Source organism: Tursiops truncatus, chromosome 14 (genome assembly GCF_011762595.2).
Source record: "Tursiops truncatus isolate mTurTru1 chromosome 14, mTurTru1.mat.Y, whole genome shotgun sequence".
NCBI lineage: Eukaryota > Metazoa > Chordata > Mammalia > Artiodactyla > Delphinidae > Tursiops > Tursiops truncatus.
In genome coordinates this window covers 61,296,363-61,322,829 of record NC_047047.1, presented here as the reverse complement: position 1 = coordinate 61,322,829, position 26,467 = coordinate 61,296,363, and the positions used below count along the sequence as shown (strand labels likewise).

At 36.9% G+C, this 26,467-nt stretch overlaps 1 pseudogene; it reads left to right on the top strand.

The window, feature by feature from the left end:
- The first annotated feature begins 972 nt into the window (after positions 1-972).
- On the top strand, positions 973-12,304 carry LOC101322395 (metal regulatory transcription factor 1 pseudogene; annotated as a pseudogene).
- The last annotated feature ends 14,163 nt before the right edge of the window (positions 12,305-26,467 follow it).

Genomic DNA, 26,467 nt, shown 5'->3' with positions numbered 1-26,467 from the left:
TTTAATTCAATGATAAAAAGATAAAAATATATTTCATGTCCTCTGTTCTTACTCATCAGGGAATGTTATATAAAGCTTATTTAAAAGAACAAAGTATTACCCCTCTAACTAGGTGATAAGATACAGTCTCAGACCTGAATAATCTGGAAGTTTATCACTCATAAAAAATACTTTAATACAGGTTTTGTTACCAGTTGAACCAATGTACAGCAAAGCTATATTAACAAAAAGATGCATTAATGTTTTCTGGCTCACTGAACCACATGAAATTTAAATTAGCAAATCTATAGAAAAATTGATTCCTTCATTTGCAACTTTTCAGAAAATCAGCTTCTTCCTCAGAATCATACAGTGATACTAAATCAAGCTATGGTCAGAAAATACAGAGTGAATGTTCAAAAAAAAAAAACTGAGTTATAATAGATTCTGTAACTGAATATTGCTTTATTTTTAAGTTAGTAGGTACTCAATAATCAATCTAAGTTAGTCAAGTGGATTCTTTACCTATTGTTCTATCACGTGTGTTTAATTATTTCATTGTATGTCAGTTTATTAGAATAATAGTTAATTAAAAAAAATCTCCCTAAAGCTTGTAGATATAAATACTAAAATTCAGAGTTTCCAGAAGTATTTAATTTAAACAAACGTTTTAAAAAATATATTTTTTTCATTGTTTTTCCACTGCTTTATTTAGCTTTGTTTGACAAATAAAAATTCTAAAGATCTTCCTCAATTTACAATGGGGTTACATCCTGAGAAACTCATCATAAGTTGAAAATTTATAAGTTGAAATGCATTTAATACGCCTAACCTATCAAACATTACATTTAAGCCTAAACTATCTTAAACGTGCTCAGACACTTAAATTAGCCTACAGTTGGGCAAAAGCATCCAACACCAAGTTTATTTTATAACAAAGTGTTGAATATCTCATGTAATTGATTGAATACTGTACTAAAAGTGAAAAACAGAATGGTTGTCGATTGTTACCCTTTTGATCACATGGCTGACTGGGAGCTGCTGCTTGCTGCCGCTGCCCAGCATTATGAGAGCATTGTAGGGCATATCGCTAGCCTGGGAACAGGTCAAAGTAAAATCCAAAGTATGGTTTCTACTGAATGTGTATCACTTTTGCACCATCATAAAGTCGAAAAATCTTAAGTCAAATCATTGTAAGTTGGGACTGTCTGTATATATTTAGGTTGTACATATTGTATATTGTAGGTGTATATTTAGGTTGTCCAATGTGATTTTTTTTTAAAGATGTATGATATGATGACTTAATATATGCACATATTATGATGTGATTGCCACAATCAAGTTAATTAACACATTCATTGCCTCATATAATTACGTGTGTGTGTGTGTGTGTGTGTGTGTGGTGAGAACACTTAAGATCTACTCCATTAGCAAAATTCCAGTATACAATACAGTATTATTGTCTATAATCACCATGCTGTACTCTAGATCTCCAGAACTTATTCATCTTATAACTGAAAATTTGTTATATTTTCAGTTTGACCTTTTGACCAACATCTCCTCATTAGGTACAGGTTCTAGAGATAAGGTTAATTATCAAAAGATCCACTGTGACAAAAGCCCCGTGAGGACTGGGATTTTAGTTTGTTGGATTCGATGTTGTGTGCCTATGATCCCAAACAGAACCTTGGCATCATTGCTCAACACTCATTTTAAAAAGAGAATGCTTTACAATATATCCTTGTTGCCTATCTAACATTAAGTGGAGAGAAAAAAAAGGGAATGCTTCTAACATTTCACGGTAAACATTATGTTTGCTGTGGGTTTAGGGAGCTTCTCTTTGCTTATCTTTATATTAACATACATGTCTTTTAAAATATATATTAAACCTTTCTTTCTTTTACACACCTTCTCCCATTCTGTCATCCATCTATTTATTTTGTCTCTTGTGTCTTTCACTGAAGAGTAATCCTTATTTTGATGTAATCACATTCATCAATTTTTTTGTCTTATGATTTTTGACTTTGAAGTTTTATTGTTAAAGTATTTTTCCACCTAGAGATAATAAAAATACTCAGTTTTGTCTTCTTCAACTATCTAATAGTTTAGCCTTCACATTTAGATCTTTAATCCATTTAGACAATTTGAATGTGCTGTTAAGTAGGCAAGTCAAATGGAATTTCATTTGTCCCATAATATCCTTGCCAATTTGATTTAAAAATTAATATGAAAAATCTCTTCATGCTATGCATGACTTTACCAGGGCTTCTAACTCCTATCAGTTACACAGCAACGTCCATTTTCATGGTGAATCATTTATGAGTAGACATTCAGTTGGATGGTAACACTCGATGAGACCCATTTCAAGGCAGACTGCACAGTATGCCCAGATGTGTGCAGACACATGTACACCCAACTGGAATTAGATTCAGAATGCCCATGTTCCAGTCCTAACTGCTGATCCTTGCTAATAAAGTAGGAAAAAATCTTTTAATTTCTATGGGGTTAAATTTCTTCATCTGTAAAATAAACATAATACCTATTCCTTTATTTGGGTCTATTTTGAGGATCAAATGAGATAAAAGCTGTATATAGTGCTCTACAAAATTCAAACTTCTCTTCAAAACTAAAATACATTATTATTGAAACTTAACTTTTAATTTTTTAAAACTTTGCTTTATTTTTGTTTTTACATCTTTATTGGAGTATAACTGCTTTACAATGTTGTATTAGTTTCTGCTGTATAACAAAGTAAATCAGCTATATGTATACATATATCCCCATATCCCCTCCCTCTTGCGTCTCCCTCCCACCCTCCCGATCCCACCCCTCCAGGCGGTCACAAAGCACCGAGCTGATCTCCCTGTGCTATGCGGCTGCTTCCCACTAGCTATCTATTTTACATTTGGTAGTGTATATGTCATTTCTACTCTCTCACTTCAAAACTTTGCTATAAATTCAGCCTGATTTGGCAATGGCCTGTCACACTACAACAGTTTCTAAATCTGGGTGCTCATATTTCTGTGCTTATCTCTCATAAGATTTCAAATACTTTGATGTTTCTAGGGTTACACAGATTATCTTCTCCAAGGGAGGTTTACTGCAAGGACCCACAAGAATAAGGGCAAAGGGGAGTCATCTCACAAATTACATACTTCTCTCATCCTAGTTATTCCAGACTGTGTAATGCACTTAGAATAATACAATGAGGCCCAGTGGTCTATCTTTTCCTTGCTCACTGAGCATTCCAAAAGAGAGTATTAACAGGCTGTTGCTCTGTACAGAGCTCCTCTATCAGGCAAGAATTTACTCTTTAGCAATTTGTGTCCAACTTGCAGATTGTAATTCCCAGCTTATACATCTGCCCACAACCTAGCTCGGTATAGCTAGGATCACAGGATTGATAGACCATGTTGTACCAGCTTTAGGAGCTTATGCCAAATAGCAACTGTTGGCCACTTTCTTTTGAGTGTGTATCCAAGACTTGAAGATCATGGATTACTTCTTCAGTTTAGCTGGTATTCTCCTTTTGAGGTTTACTTTTCTGAATCGTGTTTCTTAATCTTAACTCTTCATTCTACTGTTTTTTCAGCATTGTACATTAAAACAAGCAAGCATGCCACACTTGATTGAGCAATTAAAAACAATTTGGCCACACTTTCTTTTAATGCTGAATGAGCAAGCTATCTAAAAGGACTTTGGGAGTTATTAAGCTTCATACCTACTAGGCAATACCAAACTTAGGGAACCAAAGAGGGCCCAGGATAACCTGGACACAGGTTTGTTCCACCAAGTTCAACTGGAAGATTTTATGAAAAGAGAGAAGATAACTACTGGCCGTAGGCCTGCCATCACTCATAGCTGCAGATATTTTTCCTCTTCTTTTCACTACATTTTAACATACAATGCATAACAGTCACTGAGCCTGAAGCTCATGCTAGAGGAATTTTTCTCTTAAATATGTGTAGACCATTTTTACATAGAATTCAAAGTCATTCAAGGTGGAGGCTTATTTATTTATGTATGGCAACATCTCTCTCTCTAGATATATCTAGCCTTGTTTCAGTTTTATTTGGTTGCCTTTTTTCTGACTTTCCCTGATTTTGCCGTTTTAATATTAGTGTTTTTTTTTTTTTAATGCAGTCCTTGGTGAAATTGTAAAAGCAGGACATACTGAGAAACATAAAATCATCAAATGTTTATGCTATGGACCAAATATAATTACTCAGTTTGGGATACAGCCATAGATAGACATTTGCTGTTGGAATTTTAATGTCAAGTGGCAAGAGATTTCCATCTACTTTCATTCAAAAAGTGCATGGGCATGTGTCAGTCATCATATTTGTTTTTAGAAATAACATTACAGTGTTCCAACTTGTTTTTCCAATTAATTCTTCTCCACCATTATATTCTCACCATAATTCTACAGTAAATATCTAGATACGACCCCTATTCAAGAGCTATTTCTTATTTCTCTGAAAATTTCTGGAAGAAGGGATGTAGCTTTGTGATTTAATTGGATTTTTTTCCAATAAAATAATAGCATGCTTCTAATTGTCAGATATTTCAAGAGAAAGTTAAATAAACACATTTTATGAACTGAAAACAAGTTTTATTGACCATTAACTTTTATAAGCTAATTTCACGGTAGCACCTTGTACATTCAAATATGTTGCATCACTTTTTATTTATGGGTAATTATATCACTACATGATTTTGGAAAAATAGTGAAAACTTTTGGAGGGATCATATACTTAAAGTCACATAGGAAATTTATTAATGCAATTAATGTTTATATGGTTATAATGCATATTCTATTGACTTTATAAAATTCATTTAAATACTAGCTGTTGAGAAGTCAGTAAGTAATGAGAACTTGGTTTTAGAAATGCACTTTTAATCTGGTAAATATTAAAATGAACTATTATTGTTTTGACTATTGTGGTTGAGTGACTAATATGTAAATCCTAAATAACGTTTTCTTTTTACTAACATTCAACCTTGCAATGGGGGAAAAATTCTAGATTATATGATTGAGTTTGTCATAATCACATCTCTTATGTAATCCAGAGTTGCTACCCCCACGCTGAGGCTGGAAAGCTTCTTCCAGTGCTGTTCTGTGCTACTCAACCTAGAACCGTGGATGCTTTCCAACCAGCCCACTTAACCTCCAATGGCACTGTTCCCCTGGAACTTATTTCAGAGTCTACCTTGCATGCATTTTTGCTGCTGACCCTGAGTACATTTTCCTAATACCTTTCTCTAGACCTTTTTCTCTTATGGCTACCCCTATAATTGTCTCAGGTGGCTTGAAAGAATTATGGGGGAAAAGTTATAGAAATTGATTAGGGGAAGGCCTGACTCATCAGTTTTCCAGACATACCAGATGTATGTGAATTATAGTTTAGGCTTGAGTAGAAAGAGATACCTGCTACTGTTTCCAAAGAATTATTAACCAATCTAAGGGCAGGCAGTGCTATATTATGTACCACACAAATAGATAATGGTCCTTACCAGGCCTATTTAAAATTATTCCCCATGCCTAGTAGAGTTTACTGTCCAAATGTGATAAATAAACCTTTGCTGGATGGTTCAGTGAAAATATTTTTGAAACTGTAAATGTCAACACTACAGTGTATATCACTCATTTACACATTCAATAGACATTTAATCAGGACAAATTTTATGTCAGCTGTTATATACAAATCATGTTATTGAATCGTCACTATAAAGCTTAAAGAGGGTAAGACACTTAAAGTCACACAGCTAATAAGTTTTAAGTCTGTTAGATTACTAACAGAGATCTGTTTAATTTCAAATCCAGTGACTATTCCACTGTATCTCAGTTTATTTTACATCTCCTAGAGATGTTCAAAAACAGCAGAATAATAAAATTATTGAGAATGAGAATGGTTAACACCTATTCAATTCTTTCAAAGTGTTAGGCATTTAGCAAAGTGTCTTACATTATTTATGTTATTTAATACTCACACAATACTCTGTAATAAATACTGTTGTTTCTATAATGCTGATGCAAAAACTGAATTTCAGAGAATCAAGTCACACACTCAGAACTAAATTTTATACTCTAGCTGTCCTACTCTAAACTCATGTGTTTTACTATGTGGGGCAGGGGGCTGATAAATGTGAATAGGATAAAGGACTATCAAAATAAAGACTGGAATAAGTTATTTACAAAGGGAGGTTTTAGCTGGATAAGTGCATAAACTGAGAGAGCTCATAGAGTTTAGCTGCAAGAGTGATGTACTAAACAGGGTTAGAAGAAAGAAGTACTCAAGTATACCTTGATAAATCTGAACGAGGTTTTGGGGTGAGGTTAAATTGTGGAACCATTTATGGAAGATCAACTCGTGGGAATACAAAAAGCGGAAAGTTGGGTAACCTGGGCATGCAGTACTATGGAAAATCCACTAAGGCAGAAGGGAAATGAATGGATAAAGGCATTTTTGATTACTTTCTGTCAGGAAGTTGGCTAGAACCACAGTGAAGGAATAGGGAGTTTGAATGAAGTAATTCAGACATAGATAATGATTTTTGAGGGGTTTTAATGGCAATAGGAGTCTATTGCACACTTTTAAGAAAAAGGCATATGCTTTAACTCATACAGTCACTTTTATTGGCATAACAAAATGGCAATATTGGGCTTCCCTGGTGGCGCAGTGGTTGAGAGTCTGCCTGCCGATGCAGGGGACACGGGTTCGTGCCCCGGTCCGGGAAGATCCCACATGCCGTGGAGCGGCTGGGCCCGTGAGCCATGGCCACTGAGCCTGCGCGTCCGGAGCCTGTGCTCCGCAACGGGAGAGGCCACAACAGTGAGAAGCCCAAGTACCGCAAAAAAAAAAAGGCATTATTGTAATCAATAAGAGTTTCAAACATTTCCTACATTTTTCCAATATGTAACGTAAAGGCAAATGTAGAAAGGACAAAAGAAAACAGCTGTGTATGGCTCGATTTCAATTTATTTATTTGATTAGTATCTCTAACTTAAGTTCACATTAAAATAGAGGAGAAAATTCTTCTCTATGCATAGAAATATATCTCATTGTAAAGGTTAATAACTTAGAAACTATGACAGCAATTTTCTTTTTTCTTCAGTACTGGCTTGATGTTAAATGGAAGAATATTCCACTACTGCTAACTTTGAATTTTATCACTATAGCCAATTGAATGCTATTGAGCTAAATAAAAGGGCCCTGGCAAATTTCTGTAATGAGAATTTTCTTATTCATATTACTTACACTTGGATGAAGTAATTTTCCTCTTTTTACCAATAAAAAAGATAACATTTGTGGAAGTTTCTTTTGAGAGGTCATTTGCAGATATAAACACTTTTTTGAAAGATAAGAAAGAATGACTTTTCTGTTTCTAGAGTTTCTCATGTTTCAATAGACATTAAAACCTTCACAGAAATTATACCAGCAATGTCAACTTTGAAATACCTCCAACATTGTCAACTATGTTAAGATATGGGGATTGAATAGAATAAATAACATTGTTCTGAAAGAGTCTGGAGTAGGATTAGAATAAACTTTTTAAATGAATATGCTTGGTTTCAGTTTCAACTATTTTTAAGCTTGAGCAACACTTTTTTTTTTTCAACAAACACATGGTTCTTTAAAATCCCCAGAGATCCAACCTGCACTATTTTAAAACATTTACCCATTTCTTTGCCCACTGTTTCACTTTTTAAAAAAAAATCGTAATTACATTGGAGTGTTGATTACGAAAGTATTGATTAACAGCATTGCAAGATATTTCAAAAGACTATCAGATCTAATATTCACCTTCTAGGGAAGACTTTTGTTTTTTTCTTTTTTTTTTTTTTGCGGTACGTGGGCCTCTCACTGTTGTGGCCTCTCCCGTTGCGGAGCACAGGCTCCGGACGCGCAGGCTCAGCGGCCATGGCTCACGGGCCTAGCTGCTCCGCGGCACGTGGGATCTTCCTGGACCGGGGCACGAACCCGTGTCCCCTATATCGGCAGGCGGACTCTCAACCACTGCGCCACCAGGGAAGCCCGGGAAGACTTTTAAATGGGTTGTTATACTTGGAATGGACAGGTATAATACCCAGAACTGATCATCATACCATCCTCATTAAAGCCCGCCCAAAGTTACCAACAGAGAACCCAAGGGGTGACCTACATGTGATTCCACAGATCTAACGTGGTATCAAGATCTGGCTCATGGCAGTTAAGTAGCTTAAGTTCATCACTGCAATTTTCATCAGCCAGCCTTCCACACAGTCACCCCTAATGAAACACAATCTCCAAGCAAATACCAAGTGCTCGTGGAAATACAACCTCAAAAAATGTTCCTTAGCCTTCTGTTTCAACTATAATGCTACCTATAAGCTTCCTCTATATAGAAATTCTGAAGTTTCTGGAGATTATATGTACATGTGTATATATATATATATGTGTGTGTATATATATATATATATATGTATATATGTGTATATATATAGTTATATATAGTATGTTATTATGTATAACATATACATATATATAATCTTAAACACTTTTCTTATAATATATAATACATTCACTTCTGGTTATCATCTCCAAAGATTGAAAACACTGTCCAGGTATATTATACATGTTTACAAGTAACATGTGACCCTTATAAGGAACCCAAATTCCTGCCCACTTCCTCAGGCAGGTTAAGTCATCATACTTCTGTCAGTTTACACATAGAGGTCTTATTAACTAAATCTTCAATCCATTCAGTTTCTCTTTTCTAGACCTTATTTTATTTTCCCCTTCCATCAGATTTTGTGGCACCATTTTCCTTACTTTCTTAACTTTTCTAGTTATTGTTTAGTTTCTGGGTTATTTTTTTGAACTTATGTCCTAAGCCCTCTGCTCTTTTGCATCCACAGCTTCCCAAACAACCCTATCCACTCTTCGACTCCACTCTTCGACTACTACGTGTTTGCTAATGAATAGTAGTCCTATCTCTTTTGTAATCCAGATCTATATCTCCAACAGCCTACCAGATATCTCCTTTCATGTTTCATACATGCAAAATGGAAATAATTAAATCAATCAATCCAACAGAATACAATAACAAATCTAGCCCCTTCAACGTGTTTAGTTTTTAAAGTGACATCATGACTAGATTTAGTCACCGAAGGCAAATTTGTATTTATTTCCTTAACAGCACTATCCTCTACTTTGCCCCTTCTAATAGGTCATCAAATCTTGTTGATCTCTACAGCTTTGGTCTCTTTAATCATGTGTGTTTTATACATTTCCTCTGCCCCTTATTTAGTCTAGACTCCTATAATTTCTCATATGACATAAGGAAAATAACCTCCTATATCGCTTGGTTGTAATCATATTCTCACATCCTTACCATAGAGATAGACACATTGCTTAGATAGTGAATCATGTTAGTAACAGATGTGGTGGTAAAAAATGTGCTCTCTGTGCTAAAATAACCTATATACCATGTAATTTTTAATAAACTATTTGTTTTTAAGTGGTTCAGATATCTACATTGCAGGAAATATTTAATGTAAGGTTAAGATGAAAGGAAAAATGTATGGTAAATTTCAATAGATTAACAGGTGCTAGATGGTCTGGGAGATCACAGGCATCAGGGGTAAGGATGGTTATCAGTTCTGCTATATGCATTATCCAAAGTCACAAACACAAGAGAATCATTTCCTCTTTTAAAAATAATCTTGGGCTTCCATCTTTGACAAACTTGTCACATATAAAACTTGAATTGGAGTAATAAAAATCCTGTACCTTTTTGAGTTTAAATAACTCAGTTGGATCAACACTTCATGTCTAGAATGGCAGACTAAATTAAATTCAGTTGTAAGGGGAATGAAAAAAAGATTGCAAAGGTAATGGAAATATACTACCCCATCAATACAAGGACAGGAAAGTCAAGAAGGTGAAATGGTGGAGAAAAGTCCTCTTGAAGGAAATGAAATTAGAAAAGAGATTCCTTTGGACTAATTGCCTATCTACTGTATGGTAAGTAATGTAAGCCATTTGAAATAAAATTCACTTAAAATAAGAACGTTTTGGTGCCGCTGGGAAGGGGAGAAGCTGCTGCCACCGCCACCATTGCCGGGAGCCGCGGAGACAGGTCACTACCTTTCCATTTCTCACAATTGGGCTGAGCACGACTGAACCATAGGGGAACACAGTACAGACGACAGCATCAGCTACTTTGAGGTAGAGGAAGATGAGCTGACCCCTGATGACAAGATGCTCAGGTTTGTGTATAAGAATGGACTGGTGCCGTCCTCATCTGGAACTGTTTATGATAGGACAACTGTTCTTATCGAGCAGGATCCTGGCACTTTGAAAGACAAAGATGACGATGGACAGTACGGAGAACACTTGCCTTTTCTAGTAGGGGGTGAAGAGGGCTTTCATCTAATAGACCATGAAGCAATGTCCCAGGGTTATGTGCAACACATTATCTCACCAGATCAGATTCATTTAACAATAAACCCTGGTTCCACGCTCATGCCAAGAAATATTGAAGGTGCAACCCTCACAACTGCAGTCGGAATGTCCAGAAACGAAACATAACGAAGTAAAGCGGTACCAGTGCACCTTTGAGGGCTGTCCCCGCACCTACAGCACAGCAGGCAACCTGAGCACCCACCAGAAGACCCACCGGGGAGAGTACACCTTTGTCAGTAATCAGCAGGGCTGCAGCAAGGCCTTCCTCACCTCCTACAGACTCAGGATCCACGTGCGGTGCACACAAAGGAGAAGCCGTTTGAGTGCGAAGTGCAGGGCTGTGAGAAGGCGTTCAACACGCTGTACAGACTGAAAACACATCAGAGGCTTCACACAGGGAAGACGTTTAACTGTGAATCTGAAGGCTGCAGCAAGTACTTCACCACACTCAGTGATCTGAGGAAGCACATTCGAACCCAGACAGGAGAAAAGCCATTTCGGTGTGATCATGATGGCTGTGGAAAAGCATTTGCAGCAAGCCACCACCTCAAAACTCACGTCCGTACACATACTGGTGAAAGACCCTTTGTCTGCCCCAGTAATGGCTGTGAGAAAACTTACAGCACTCAATGCAGTCTCAAAAGTCACATGAAAGGTCACGATAACAAAGGAAATTCATACAGTGCACTTCTAAATCACAATGGATCCGAGGATACAAATCACTCACTCTGAGGAATTTAAGCCTTCTGTCCATAGATTCCGAGTTTCAAGAACATTCCAATACAGGCCAGAATGCTCACTTTCAGCACACTTTCACCAGCCATCATTTTTGAACCAATGTTCCGGAAGTCAGCTGACCCAGCAATCCAGGAAGATCCTCAACAGACAGCCTGGCATCTGAGCCACCCTGGTCTCTACTACCAGCCTCAGCACCGTCTACTCCTCTGCCTGCTCCCTCCCTAGGAACTGGCTCCCAGCAAGCTGCATTTGGCAACCCACCTGCTCTCTTACAACCTCCAGAAGTGCCTGTTCCCCACAGCACACAGTTTGCTGCTAATCATCAAGAGTTTCTTCCGCACCCTCAGGCACCGCAGCCCATTGTGCCGGGACTTTCTGTTGTCGCTGGGGCTTTGGCGTCAGCAGCGGCAGTGGCGTCAGCCATGGCAGCACCACCTCAACCACAGAGTACTACTGAACCCCTGCTGGCCATGGTCCAGACTCTGCCCGTGGATGCCAACTCCGTCCTAACTAGTAATCCCACTATAACCATCACCCCGACTCCGAGCACGACTCTCCTGCAGCCCAGCCTCGTCACGGGAGAACAGAACTTACAGTGGATACTGAATGGTGCCACCAGCTCACCACACACCCAAGAACAAATTCAGCAAACATCTAAAGTTGAGAAGGTGTTTTTTACCACTGCAGTACCAGTAGCCAGTAGCACAGGGAGCGCTGTACAGCAGATTGGCCTCAGCGTCCCTGTGATCATCATCAAACAAGAGGAGGCCTGTCAGTGTCAGTGTGCGTGCCGGGACTCCGCCAAGGCGCAGGCAGCCAGCAGGAGGAAGGGCTGTCCTTCCCCTCCTGCTCCAGCGCTGAGCACCCAGCCTCCTGATGAGCGCAGCCTGAAGCTACCACCGCAGACTTTTTCCCCGCCCCGAATCCCCCTGTCGTCCTCCTCCACCACATCCTTTTCCTGTGAGCAAAGCAGACAAGCAGTGACTCCTTCAGACCCTCAGACAGAAACATTACATGCCATGGATACGTCAGAGCTTCTGTCCCTCCAGAACCTGGACACGCCATCCAATCTGATTCCCACTGAAGCACTACTGCAGGTGGAGGAGGAGATGGGCCTGACCAGCAGCTTCTCCAAGTGAAAGACCCGGAGGTGCTCACCTCCAGGAACAGAGGCTGAGCAGGAGGCAGAAGGTGCGATGCCTACCATCGTAGGGTCAGTAGTTTGAAGGAGGAAGAAATCTACTGTTTGAAATCCTCACCTTTCAGACTCATTTTCTTGGTCACAAGACACCTATGGTCACATAATCTATGAAAAAGGAGGCCAGAATATAAAATGGAGTAAATATAGCCTCTTCAATAAGTGGTGCTGGAAAAACTGGACAGCTACATGTAAAAGAAAGTAATTAGAACACTTCCTAACACCATACACAAAAATAAACTCAAAATGGATTAAAGACCTAAATGTAAGGCCAGACTCTATAAAACTCTTAGAGGAAAACATGGGCAGGACTTGCTTTGACATAAATTACAGCAAGATCTTTTTTGACCCATTTTGTAGAGTAATGAGAAGAAAAACAAAAATAAACAATGGGACCTAATGAAACTTAAAAGCTTTTACACAGCAAAGGAAACCATAAATGAGATTAAAATACAACCCTCAGAATGGTAGAAAGTATTTGCAAAGGAAGCAACTGACAAAGGATTAATCTCCAAAATATACAAATAGCTCATGCTGCTCAATATCAAAAAAACAAACAACCCAATCCAAAAAAAGGTGGAAGCCCTAAATAGACATTTCTCCAAAGAAGATATACAGATGGCCAACAAACACATGAAAAGATGCTCAGTATCAGTAATTATTAGAGAAATGCAAATCAAAACTACAATGAGGTGTCACCTCACACCAGCCAGAATGGACATCATCAAAAAAAAACTACAAACAATAAATGCTGGAGAGGGTGTGGAGAAAAGGGAGCCCTCATGCATTGTTGGTGGGAATGTAAATTGATACAGCCACTATGGAGAACAGTATAGAGGTTCCTTAAAAAACTAATAACAGAACAATCCCATTACTGGGCATATACCCAGAGAAAAGCATAATTCAAAAAGACACATGCACCCCAATGTTCATTGCAACAATATTTACAATAACTAGGACATGGAAGCAACCTAAATGCCCATCAACAGAGGAATGGATAAAGAAGATGCAGTACATATATACAGTGGAATATTACTCAGCCATAAAAAGGAACAAAACTGTCATACAGAATGAAGTAAGTCAGGAAGAGAAAAACAAATATCGTATATTAACACATATATGTAGAATCTAGACAAATGGTATAGATGATCTTATTTGCAAAGCAGAAATAGACACAGACATAGAGAACAAATGTATGCATACCAAGGGGGAAAGGGGAGGGGTGGGAGGAATTGAGAGTTTGGGGTTGACATATATACGCTATTGATACTATGTATAAAATATAATTGGTCACTAATGAGAACCTACTATATAGCACAGGGAATTCTATTCAATGCTCTGTGGTGACCTAAATGGGAAGGAAATCCAAAGAAGACGGGATATGTATATGTATAACTGATTCATTTTGCTGTACATTAGAAACTAACACAACATTGTAAAGCAACTATACTGCAATAAAAACTAATTTAAAAAATTAGGAAGATATATGAAGTGATTTATTTATATCAAAGTTAGTGGAACAGAGAAAAACACAATTTAAAATGAAATAATCAGGGACTTCCCTGGTGGTCCAGTGGTTAAGACTTTGCCTTCCAATGCAGGGGGTGCAGGCTCAATCCCTGGTCGGGGAGCTAAGATCCCACATGCCTTGGGGCCAAAACACCAAAACATAAAACAGAAGCAATACTGTAACAAATTCAATAAAGACTTTAAAAATGGTCCACATCAAAAAATCTTTAAAAAAAAGAAATAATCAATTTTCCAGCAAAGATATTTGATCATGGAATTGCCAGTTATATAGCATCTTTAATGTTTAAGAATAATACATGTAAAGTCTAAGTTATAAACTGTGAGTAATATCACTGCCCAACTCAATCCAAAAAAAAACCCAATATAACAGCATCCACAAATTCTTAAGTTTGTTACACACACACACACACACACACACACACATATACACACACAGAGCAAACCATATACTTCCTTATGTACATAGGTAATTATATTTCATAACCATGAAACATAGATATATTAATTCAAATTTTTCCTTCTTTCTTATTTTGTCTGTGACAACAACAGAACGAACAAAGCCAGGTAGAAAACAAGAATGACCATGAACTTTGAGGGCAAGGGTATAATTCAACCAAATTCAAATATCTCTAACTCTGTAATAATAGAAATATCACCTAGGTATACAACATATTAGCAACAGTCAATTTCATACCCTTCTACCTTGTTAAGTGGTATCAGATGTAGTCAACATTGGTGCTTCCAAAAGAGACAGAATATTTTTATTCACATTGGAAAAATAAGAAACACTCCCAAGAAGAGGCTATAACTCCTTATATGTTTACTGAGAATTTCATGTACTCTCTTGATATTTACTCATGCTGTAATCGCTACTAGGTCACAGATGACTGTGGTAAACTCAATCAGGCACTAAGAAACAACACTCTTACTGCAACCAAATGAGTGCAATAGTTTGTTTGTTCTTCCACTAGTAGATTGTTCTGGTCTCTTTCAAGTGTAGACCCCCCATCTCAGCACACACCCCCTTTTTTTTTTTTTAATTAGGATCCCAAGTTCAATAAGCATAAATAGTAAGTTACAAGATGTAAGGGCAGGATCACAAAAGAATAGTGTTCTCAGTCACATTGTCACCTGTTTAAAGAAACCAATTAAGCAACTGCTCTGATATTTCATTCTATCACTCTCTTTCTTTTTATATGTGTAACACGTATTCCATGTGCCAAGAGCTGTGATCAATGTTTCAGAAGTGTTATCTTCTTTTAATAATAACCCAATTCTTAAAAGTTTTTCAGTGAGAAAACTGAGGCAGAGTGACATTAAGTAATTTGTCCAAGGTCACCTAACTCGCAAGGGGTAGAGGTGGGATTTGAACTCCGACCATAGGACTTTAGAGCCCATACTCTTAACCACTACAAGGTACAGCCCCTTATATTAGTTTGGAAGAAATCTTTTAAAATAACTAATGATGTTTGATGCAAATGAGATTCTAGATCCAAAATTCATCGTTCATGGAGTTGAAAAGAGATCTCCAAATTTATCCTAATCCCCCATACACACACCTGCTAAAGCCTAGTATATCTGGCAAATATTTGGTACTCGTTATATATTTGCTGAATCAACAGATGAAAGAATACAGTATGAATATCCAAATCAACTCAGACAGGAAGATGTCATTATCTAAGGCTTATTATTTTTTGGAATAGTGGCTTTGACTCTATTTCAAGGTGATAGCACTATTTTTGACACTGCAATAGCTCAATCATTACAAATACTATAGGCACTGGGATCATTATAATTGGTCAGTTCAATGATATCCATTAGATTGGGAGTTGATCAGAAAGAGATAATATATAAACTTGGATAAAGCATTATATATTTTTAAAATTTTCTTCCCAGCTTTATTGAGATATTATTTACATATAGCATATGTAATTTAGGGGTGTACACTGTGATGATTAGATATATGTATATATTACAAAATGATTACCACAATAAGGTTAGTTAGTATCTCTATCCCATCACATAGGCATAGTTGTTTTCGTGTGTGGTGATAACATTTAAGATTTACTTTCAAGTATATAATACAGTATTAATAATTATAGATACTATTATATTGATGATTTTAGGTGTTGATCCAGTCTTTTTTTCCATTTTTTTTAGTTATCTATTTTATACATATAAGTGTATATATGTCAATCCCAATCTCCCAATTCATCCCACCACCACCACCACCACCAAAGCATTATATATTTTTAAAGGAGAAAAAGAATGTTGACTGCAGGAAACATAAAATATAAATGAACATAAGTTGGACTTATGTTCTCCATAAGGAGGACTAAAAGTAGGTGCTGTAGGAGTACTTGTTGATTGATGTCTTGGATCAGTGAATTATAGCAAATTTAGATTTCTTTATATAACTGACACTTTTTAAATCATACCTAAGTAAACCAAATCCACTCTTGGAAGTCTTCAGTTGTTTCATTGTGCCTTGTTTCATGACCAAATGTTCTTCTTAATTTCAGAAGGCAATATAATAAGCAATTATTTAAATACAAACTATGTGGTCAAAAGCTATTGACTGATGAGAGATCAGACTCAGGCAACATTAGGAGAATTAATGAAATTATAGTGAGTAAAGAGACAAATGCCAATGGGGGAGTAATCTATAATATCTGTACCTTCGGTAATGCCTGTGGAAAATTTCCAAGAGAGCTCCTCTAAGGAAAAAGCTAATTATTTCAGATGTCTCCTCTGTAAAGTCACAGGTCTATAATCTCTTGTCAAAATGTATAACTTTTAGAAAAGAGTAGAAAACAGCTATGGATGAGTGGAAAAGTGCCGGCTCCCAAGGAGAAAATGATTGGGCTCTAGACGACAGCCTATCCTGGAGGAAGACAGAGGAACCCCATTGAGACAGAACAAACCATAGCAATTTCATCTTTAATATATTGGATTAAAAAGTCGAGGGGAGAAAGCAATTGTTCATGATTTTCTCATTAATATACTATTTAAGAATGTCAGAAGCATCATGACTACTCATGGAAAGATTTTTCAAAATGAAAATCTTAATTATTACCCATAATATTATCTATTTAAATAATAATCAACACCTAAGCCCTGAAAAGTTGACCAATACCAGGAATATGAATAGTTGTATTTCTGTTTCAGTCAGAAAACAGAACAAAATAAAATACCAGTGAATCAATTTTTCCCTCCCCAATTTTTCATTTGCTATATTTGTCAAAAAAAAATTTAAAAGATAGCAGTTTAGAAAATAGAACAAAATTAAATCATTGAGTTTTTGTCTGTAAAGCATTTTAGGTAAACAATATTTTCAAAAGGTTCTATCATCTAATTTCCACCTGAAGGTTTTGAATCATACACAGTCCAGGAAGTCTGTCAGTAGAGGATAGCAGAACCATAGGAATTTGAGATATATTAGATTTAGCACCCAGGAGGCTACTCATTTCAAAATAAAATTTTCCAAATTTTTAAAGCAGTTCTCTTCTCTGAGCATACTTGAATGCCCTTCTTCTTTCCAATGGCTATCACAACATTCTCAAATCTATATCTACCCCAAATTTCATCTTTCTTTCCATACTTCAACTATATTTTAATTTTGCTGTCCCCCTTTCATTGCTTTTTTTCTGTGCTTAATTCCCTGAACATAGAAACCACAAAAAATTGAGACTAAATAGAAAAATGTAATTAAGAAATCCATCAAAAAAAAAAAAAAAAAGAGGGCCTCCCTGGTGGCGCAGTGGTTGAGAGTCCACCTGCCGATGCAGGGGACGCAGGTTCGTGCCCCGGTCCGGGAAGATCCCACATGCCGCGGAGCGGCTGGGCCCGTGAGCCATGGCTGCTGAGCCTGCGCGTCCGGAGCCTGTGCTCCGCAACGGGAGAGGCCACAACAATGAGAGGCCCGCGTACCGAAAAAATAAATAAATAAATAAAAATAAATAAATAAAGTTATTAAAAAAGAGAGAAAATGTACATTAGAGTTTATGCAAAGAGAAGGAAAATTCTAGATAGAGGAATGTGTCTCAGCCTCTTTAACTCACATGCCCCTTAAGTATACAAAAGAAAAAAAGAAGCCTTTATTTAATGTTATTTAACATTTCAGGGTACGTTTTATGTGGTGTAATGAAAACAAGTCATACTATAAGACATAATTTTTATGTTGACTATCTTTTATCTTTTTTTTTAAACGTCTTTATTGGAGTATAATTGCTTTACAATGGTGTGTTAATTTCTGCTTTATAACAAAGTGAATCAGCTATACATATACATATATCCCCATATCTCTTCCCACTTGCATCTCCCTCCCTTCTACCCTCCTTATCCCACCCCTGTAGGTGGTCACAAAGCACCAAGCTGTTCTCCCTGTGCTATGCTGTTGCTTCCCACTAGCTATCTATTTTACATTTGGTAGTATATATATGTCCATGCCACTCTCTCACTTCTTCCCAGCTTACCCTTCCCCCTCCCCATGTTCTCAAGTCCATTCTCTATGCCTGCATCTTTATTCCTGTCCTGCCCCTAGGTTCTTCAGAACCTTTTTTGTTTTTAGATTCCATATATATGCGTTAGCATATGCTATCTGTTTTTCTCTTTCTGACTTACTTCACTCTGTAGGACAGACTCTGGTTCCATCCACCTCAATACAAATAACTCAATTTTGTTTCTTTATATGGCTGAGTAATATTCCATTGTATATATGTGCCACATCTTCTTTATCCATTCATCTGTTGATGGACACTTAGGTTGCTTCCACGTCCAGGTTATTGTAAATACAGCTGCAGTGAACACTGTGGTACATGACTCTTTTTGGATTTTGGTTTTCTCAGGGTATATGCCCAGTAGTGCGATTGCTGGGTCGTATGGTAGTTTCTTTTTTAGTTTTTTAAGGAAGCTCCGTACTGTTCTCCATAGTGGCTATATCAATTTACATTCCCACCAACGGTGTAAGAGGGTTCCCTCTTCTCCACACCCTCTCCAGCATTTATTGTTTGTAAATTTTTAATGATGGCCATTCTGACTGGTGTGAGGTGATACCTAATTGTAGTTTTGGTTTGCATTTCTCTAATGATTAGTGATGTTGCACATCCTTTCTTGTGTTTGTTGGCAATCTGTATATCTTCTTTGGAGAAATGTCTGTTTAGGTCTTCAGCCCATTTTTGGATTGGGTTGTTTGTTTTTTTTGTTATTGAGCTGCATGAAATGCTTGTAAATTTTGGAGATTAATCCTTTGTCAGTTGCTTCATTTGCAAATATTTTCTCCCATTCTGAGGGTTGTCTTTTTGTCTTGTTTATAGTTTCCTTTGCTGTGCAAAAGCTTTTAAGTTTCATTAGGTCCCATTTGTTTATTTTTGTTTTTATTTCCATTTCTCTAGGAGGTGGGTCAAAAAGGATCTTGCTGTGATTTGTGTCATAGAGTGTTCTGCCTATGTTTTCCTCTAAGAGTTTAATGGTGTCTGGCCTTACATTTAGGTCTTTAATCCATTTTGAGTTTATTTTTGTGTATCGTGTTGCAGAGTGTTCTAATTTCATTCTTTTACATGTAGCTGTCCAGTTTTTCCAGCACCACTTACTGAAGAGGCTGTCTTTTCTCCATTGTATAGTCTTGCCTCCTTTATCAAAAATAAGGTGACCATATGTGTGTGAGTTTTTTTCTGGGCTTTATATCCTGTTCCATTGATCTATATTTCTGTTTTTGTGCCTGTACCATACTGTCTTGATTACTGTAGCTTTGCAGTATAGTCTGAAGTCAGGGAGTCTGATTCCTCCAGCTCCGTTTTCCTTTCTCAAGATTGCTTTGGCTATTCAGGGTCTTTGGTGTTACCATACAAATTGTGAAATTTTTTGTTCCAGTTCTGTGAAAAATATCAGTGGTAGTTTGATAGGGACTGCATTGAATCTGTAGATTGCTTTGTATAGTAGAGTCATTTTCACAATGTTGATTCTTCCAATCCAAGGACATGGTATATCTCTCCATGTGTTTGTATCATCTTTAATTTGTTTCATCAGTGTCTTATAGCTTTCTGCATACAGGTCTTTTGTCTCCTTAGGTGGGTTTATTCCTAGGTATTTTGAATATCTTTTTTCTAACTACCCAAGACTCTCTTCTAACCTTTCCCTCAATATGATGTGTTATTCCAAGGGGTCATGATGCCATTTCTCAGGGAAGAAGCACTTCACCAAGTTTTACAAACAACTGAGCAAAAAATTCCTCTTCCATATGTGTGTCCATGAATTACAGTTTAGAAATCCCCTTGTGGACATTTGGAACAAATATTTTGTGTTGTAAATCAGAACATCAGATCTGTAGGGAGATTTTACAAAATTGTGGCAGACTGAAGCCACATCCATGGCCAAGCAGTCAGCTTAATAATCAGAAGCTCATATGAAATTGTATGACATGTACAGGGACACATAGCAAACAAAACATTTACAGGCACTTCTTTATTTGCCAGATAATTGCTCTGGTGCCTGTGAACCTGTTGTACTATAGGCATAGGCACAGAATAGGTAAGGATAAAAATGTGAGAAGGACTAAACAAAACAGTCACTCCAAATAAAGCAGAGGGCTTTTTTGTTTGTTTGCTTGCTTGTTTGGGTTTTTTTTTCCCCCCTTCTCTCACTTTTTGGTAGTCTGATTTGTTTACATTGCATGATGGTTTGCATTGCAACAAAAGCATCTGAGAAATTCAGCTTGTCCAAGATGCCAACTCAAAGTGTCTCAGACAGGCTTTCTGCCATGGGCCAGGTCCAGGCTGCAAATGCTGGGACCAGGAATACAACATACATGGGCCCTAGGGTTAGACTTAGTTATAATTATAGGGCAGGAATATGTTCTTTCCATAAGAATGTGGAGGATTGCAAATGAGGAGAGTGGGGAAGGACCATGGGCTCAGAATCCATAGGTTGATGAAGAATTTCTGTATTTCACTATGAGAAGGATGCTTGGTTGTAAGGAGACTAATCGGCTCTAAAGCTAGAAGTTCAACACAGGAAAGAAGGAAATGTTTCCAGCCAAAGGATTGGGTTTAAGGACCCCAATTTAAACAATGCAAGTGGAGAGGATCCAAACCGTTAAACCAAATTCAAGTGCAGAAAACATGAGAGATCAAGTGAAAGAAATGCCGGTATAAGAGCTACCTGAAATAGCAAGTTCTCAGACATGGGCTAGGATATATCAAATGACAGGATCTAATAGGTTCCTAGGTATGGGAGGCTGAAAAATTGTTCCCAAAGATGTCCATGTCCTAATCCCCAGAATCTGTCAGTATGTTTCTTTAACTGGAAAAAGGCTCACTAAAGAAGGGACTAAATTAAGCATTTTGAGATGTGGAGATTATCTTGGATTATCCTGGGCTCAGTGTAATCACAAAGTCCTAATAATAAGGAATCAGAAGGGTCAGAGTTAGAGAAGATGATGTGACTATGGAACCAGAGGGAGAGAAGCGTATTTGATGGTAGAAATAGGGGTCAGAATGATGCAGGATCATAAGCCAATGAATATGGGGAGCCTCTTGAAGCTGGAAAAGGCAAGGGAACTGATTCTTCCTTAGCACCTACAGGAGGAATAAAGCCCTGCAAAGTCATTTTAGAATTCTGATCTCAAGAACAGAAAGATCATACACTGATATTCCTTTAAGTCTCTTTATTTGTGGTAATTTATTACAGTGGCAATTGGAAGCTAATACAATAGGAATGATGTGACACGAGTGAGAGACCCAGGAAGGGAGATACTATACAATAAAGGTTAGAAATCACATATTTACAGAGAGGTAATAAGAAGGTAAGAACTTAGGAACAATAGGGTCTGTACAGAAGGTCCAAGAAAAACCAATAAAAAATGAGCTATCCTTACATTTGTTGCAAGAACTGCCTATATTTTCCCATTCCATGGACAAGACAAGGCTAAGTCGATAGCCACACCTCAATGGAGGTAAGGTTTATGAGTATAGAAGACAAGCAAAACAATACCATGGTCCAATAAAACACTAGCAGGGAGAATATCAGTGCCCTCCATGATGCCATCTTTAAAAGTTCAGGGTGCAGTAAGTTCAAATATGGCTGCTTTGTGTGTCATCTGCTATGGATATATCCATCATCCACTAATTTATGAGAAAGATTGCTTTACCTTCCCATAGGGATAGAATGACTCATTACCCTTCTTTCTCACTTTTCTTTCCCTACCTTGAACAGCTTTTTTTTCAGGTAAGTTTCCACTAAAATGCCCTTCATTATTCATTTTATATCTTAACAATTGAACAAGAACACTGTCTTAACATAGCTTCACTGCAGGTTGCTGACATGTATAACTTTCAGTAAGGGCTCACTAACCACACACTAATAACCCCCATATAAATAATTAAACATACCCAGAGCACTGACACGTTGTTATTCTAACTCTAGAGAGAAAGGAAATAGGATTTTCTCACACACAAGTGCTGCTTTTTCTGTAATCTTAGCATACCCTAGGACTAGCTTCTAACTCACCCCACACAGTGTTTCTGAAGTCCTCCACTTATAGCTAAGGTACTTGTGATGCCCCACTGGAAAAGAAAGGCAGAGGGAATAATTGTCAGAGTGAGATTCTAAATAAGAGTAATTGTAGAAGCTTGTCTGACTTTTGCCTCTAACTCACTGACCTTGAGCGTTAAGCCTTCCCTTTAATCCTACTACAGGGTTAGTCCAGAATTGGGAAATATACACATGCTGCGAGTCATGCTTCTTGTGTCTATGATGGATATTACCAATCAATCAGAGTGCAGTTTCTTCCTAAACTATCACAGTTCAATTTTCCACTAAAGTAGGTGCAGCCTCACAATTTTCATTGTAATAAACTAGACAGCTGTTGCCTTGGTCATAACACCTATTCCACACGTAGCCTATTTTCCTTGGTGGATTTCTCTCCGTATTCAAATCTAAAACTAGTGGACAACTTTAGGAAGCGGGGAACTATGTGTCAGTTGTTCTCAAGCACAACCCATTTTTGTTTCTAGGTCTGGGGTGACTTTGTTGCTCTTTTCAATTCTCGGGTATTTTTTAATTGCATTCTTTGAGGTTTGTCTCTGAACCCCATTGCTGGATATTACCAGTGCTAACCCTATCTTCTATTTTGAATCCACTATTGGTAAAGGACCACTATTAACTAATCTGTTGAAACCAACATTTGTCTTCTCCACTAGACCATCTCTATTGACCTTAGAAGCTCTATCATCTTTAGCTTCAGACTTGGTAAGAATTAAGCTTATAGTAGCAACGTTCTTCTACCATTCTCTCTTACGCTGACTTCCCAGGAGAATCTGGGTTGTTCTAAGACCTATGTATAACATTTTAATTACTCCCAAATTCCTAGCTCAGTCTCACCTTTCCTAGAGTGTCCAATGCTACCACTATCTGACACACATGATCTTTTCATCAGCACATATAGTTGACATAGTTCAGCTAACAATCCCTCTGTGGTTTAGAATTACTTTAGTGAGATTAAAGGGAAGAGGATAAGAATGAAAGGAAGATGAACAAGTGGCAGCACTTTTTCTGTGCTGTTGAAAAATCGTGCATCCATGAGCAGGTCCTTTTACATCTGAGTAAAAGTTTTCTCAGAGCCTACCTCTGAGTATTCTCCAGTATTCTGTAGTTTCTCTGATGATTAAAGATCTGTGAAGGTGCTGCTGAATAGCAAGCAATCATCTTGTATTTTGCTGTCCTAAGAACATAAAGTTCAACTCTATATAGTAGCATTTAATTATTTTAATGCTAGTTGTGGTATGTGCATTGATGGTCATCAACTTCATTTTTGTGTGAAGTAAATTTAGCAAGTCAAATGGAATTTTGCAGAGTTAAAGGCTGCTGACATCTATTTACTCACAGGAGAAAAGATACCTTTGCCCTAGCTTACGCAGAACATCTTTATTTGATATTGATAGTAGCCAAGGAGCAGTTGGCCTGGAAAGATGTTTCCTGTCATATGCTTTGAAGTTCCAATTGCTGTCTCACCAAACCTGTTATGAAAATTTTCAAGGAAGAATGAATGGATAAGGAATCTTAATGATCAAACTAATATTTAGGACCATCTGCCTTAAATTATTTTTGAATGTTTTGTCATATTTAAAGAAATCTTACATGCATACATGCATGCATAGTTATATATAAAAATATAATAAGAACCTGATGTATAAAAAGAAATAAAATTTAAAAAATATATATAGGGAGTCCTTGCTTTGCATGTTTTAATATCCATGAATTTCAGTTACCACAGTTTAGTGAAATATACCAGTTTCTCAACAGTACAGTTTAAATTTCAGTTACCAAGATGTATTAACTCTCAGTAATTACATAAAGTTGAAAATTAATTGCTAGCTTTTCAGTCCACAAATCATTATGTGAATAACAGACGTCCATCATGATTAGTGGCTAATCACATCATTTCTTTCAATATCCTGAAATAATTATTTAGTGCACATTTGTTTGTTATTCAGTTCACACACAGCAAAATGTGGTTTTGTGTTGCCTCCTTGTCCTCCAGTGATTTAAAGTCACATAAAATTTTACAAAAATGAGTAAAGAGGGAATTGGCCCAAAAAGATGAAAGCACAGCAAAGAAATGAAAAGTAATGCTGAAAGTGAAATTCAAATAGAACATTAAGGATTTGGAGAAGAAATGCCAAGTATGGAAATGTTCATATCACTACTGTTCTAGAGGAAGTTTGTGAATGCAGACTTATCAACACAACTGAGAAACATAGTTGTGATGGGGAGGGTGAAGATATCCTAGAGGAATTAACACTGGCAAAAAACTTCACAGTAAAAGAACTCTGAGAGCTATCTTGCAATATTAAATACACAAAGAATAAATGTTAGAAATTGATCCCAACTTAGAAAGGAATATGATAATTTACCAAGTCAGAGAAATGATGCTTGTTTTGTGCTGTAATTGTGTAATGAGAAGGCACACGTTACTCAAACTATCTTTGATAGTTCATTTCTTTTCAAAAAGAAATGACACAAATTCTGTTTCTAATGTTAAAATTACAATGTACTAAATAAATATTAGTTTTACTATTCTTAAAATTTCTTATACATTTATAACCAATAGTAAGAGAGTTTTCATGTTTGGGGGGAAAATCTATAAAGGTCACAGGACTTTTGAAATTTTTCTATTGATTTTTGAGATCACTTTGTACAGTTTCAGCTTTCATGATCATTTATAGTCCCGTATTACTGGGCTAAAAAACAAGGACTGCTGCTATTTACACCATAATGTATGTACTCACTTGGAGATCAGATCATTTAAATAGGCTTGCTTAAAGGATGCTCAAATCTTGAGTTGATGGTAAGATTATAAATTCATTCAAAAATAAATAAATACCGAAATTTTGTGTTCTGAAGGGCAGAAACCATGTAACCTACCATGAATTATGAGATAGGAATTGTGTAAAAGCCTCTGCCCTATAAACTAGAGAACTGAGATCTGTAAACTTGATTGGATAGTGAGGAAGCTGGAATCCCAGTAATGAAACTATACTTTTATGGAAGTTTGTGGAGTAAAGGAGAGACTCATACAATTATCCTGGGGCCCTCATTCTTCCCTTTGCTTGATATAATCTGAGGAATGAATATATGAAACTTCTCCTTCTCTCTGTCTCTGTCTCTGTCTCTGTCTCTGTCTCTGTCTCTCTCTCTCTCTCTCTCACACACACACACACACACACACACACACACATGCATGCAGTCACACACACATGCACACATACACATTCACAAACACACTTACGTGTTACCTACCTAACTTCATGCTTTATATATTGAATGAGTTTTATCTACCTGGGCACCTTAAAATCAATTCATTGATTTTGTGTTCTTATTTATTTAATGGAAAATTAGTTTTGAATTTGGAAATATAGAGTCAGTAAGAAAGACATTAGAAACATTTTAGGTTGAATGAAGTTCTGAAAAATTGCTGTAATCACACCCACAGTGAGTGAATTATTATCTCCTAATCTTTTGTTAGGCTTCATTTGTTTGTCCTCCCTTTACTACACAGTAAAAAATAAGACAAGATCTACCTTTGTTTTGTGAGTCACATTATGTTGAGTATTGTTGAGGGTTTTTTCAAAAACTAATTTATGACGTATGCTGAATAACTTTCTATGCGCATCCAAGGGAGTAATCAATATACCTTCCTTTTAAATTAAAAGCTGTGCTCAGCAGCTCTCACAGTTCTATTTATCTCTGAATTCAAATAAGAAGCAAAATCTTATAAGTGGACACAATGTGCAGAATAATAAATGACCTGCTAAAGAATGTTGTTTGTGATGAGTATTCTGTTTCTCATGGTTTGAAGGTGAAGCAGCCTATGGTAATCATTCCCACCTGCCCTTTCAGAATCAACTACCTGATTTATTCTCCAAAGTGAGTGGTGTGATGTGATAACTTGTGGGTATAGTCACTCTTTTGTTAAGACAGCCACCAGCAGGTAATGTAGGGGAGAGTAACTTCATCTAGAACTTTAGCACAATAAAGACACTGTAGTTAATACTCGCTCCAATAGGACTCATGCTAG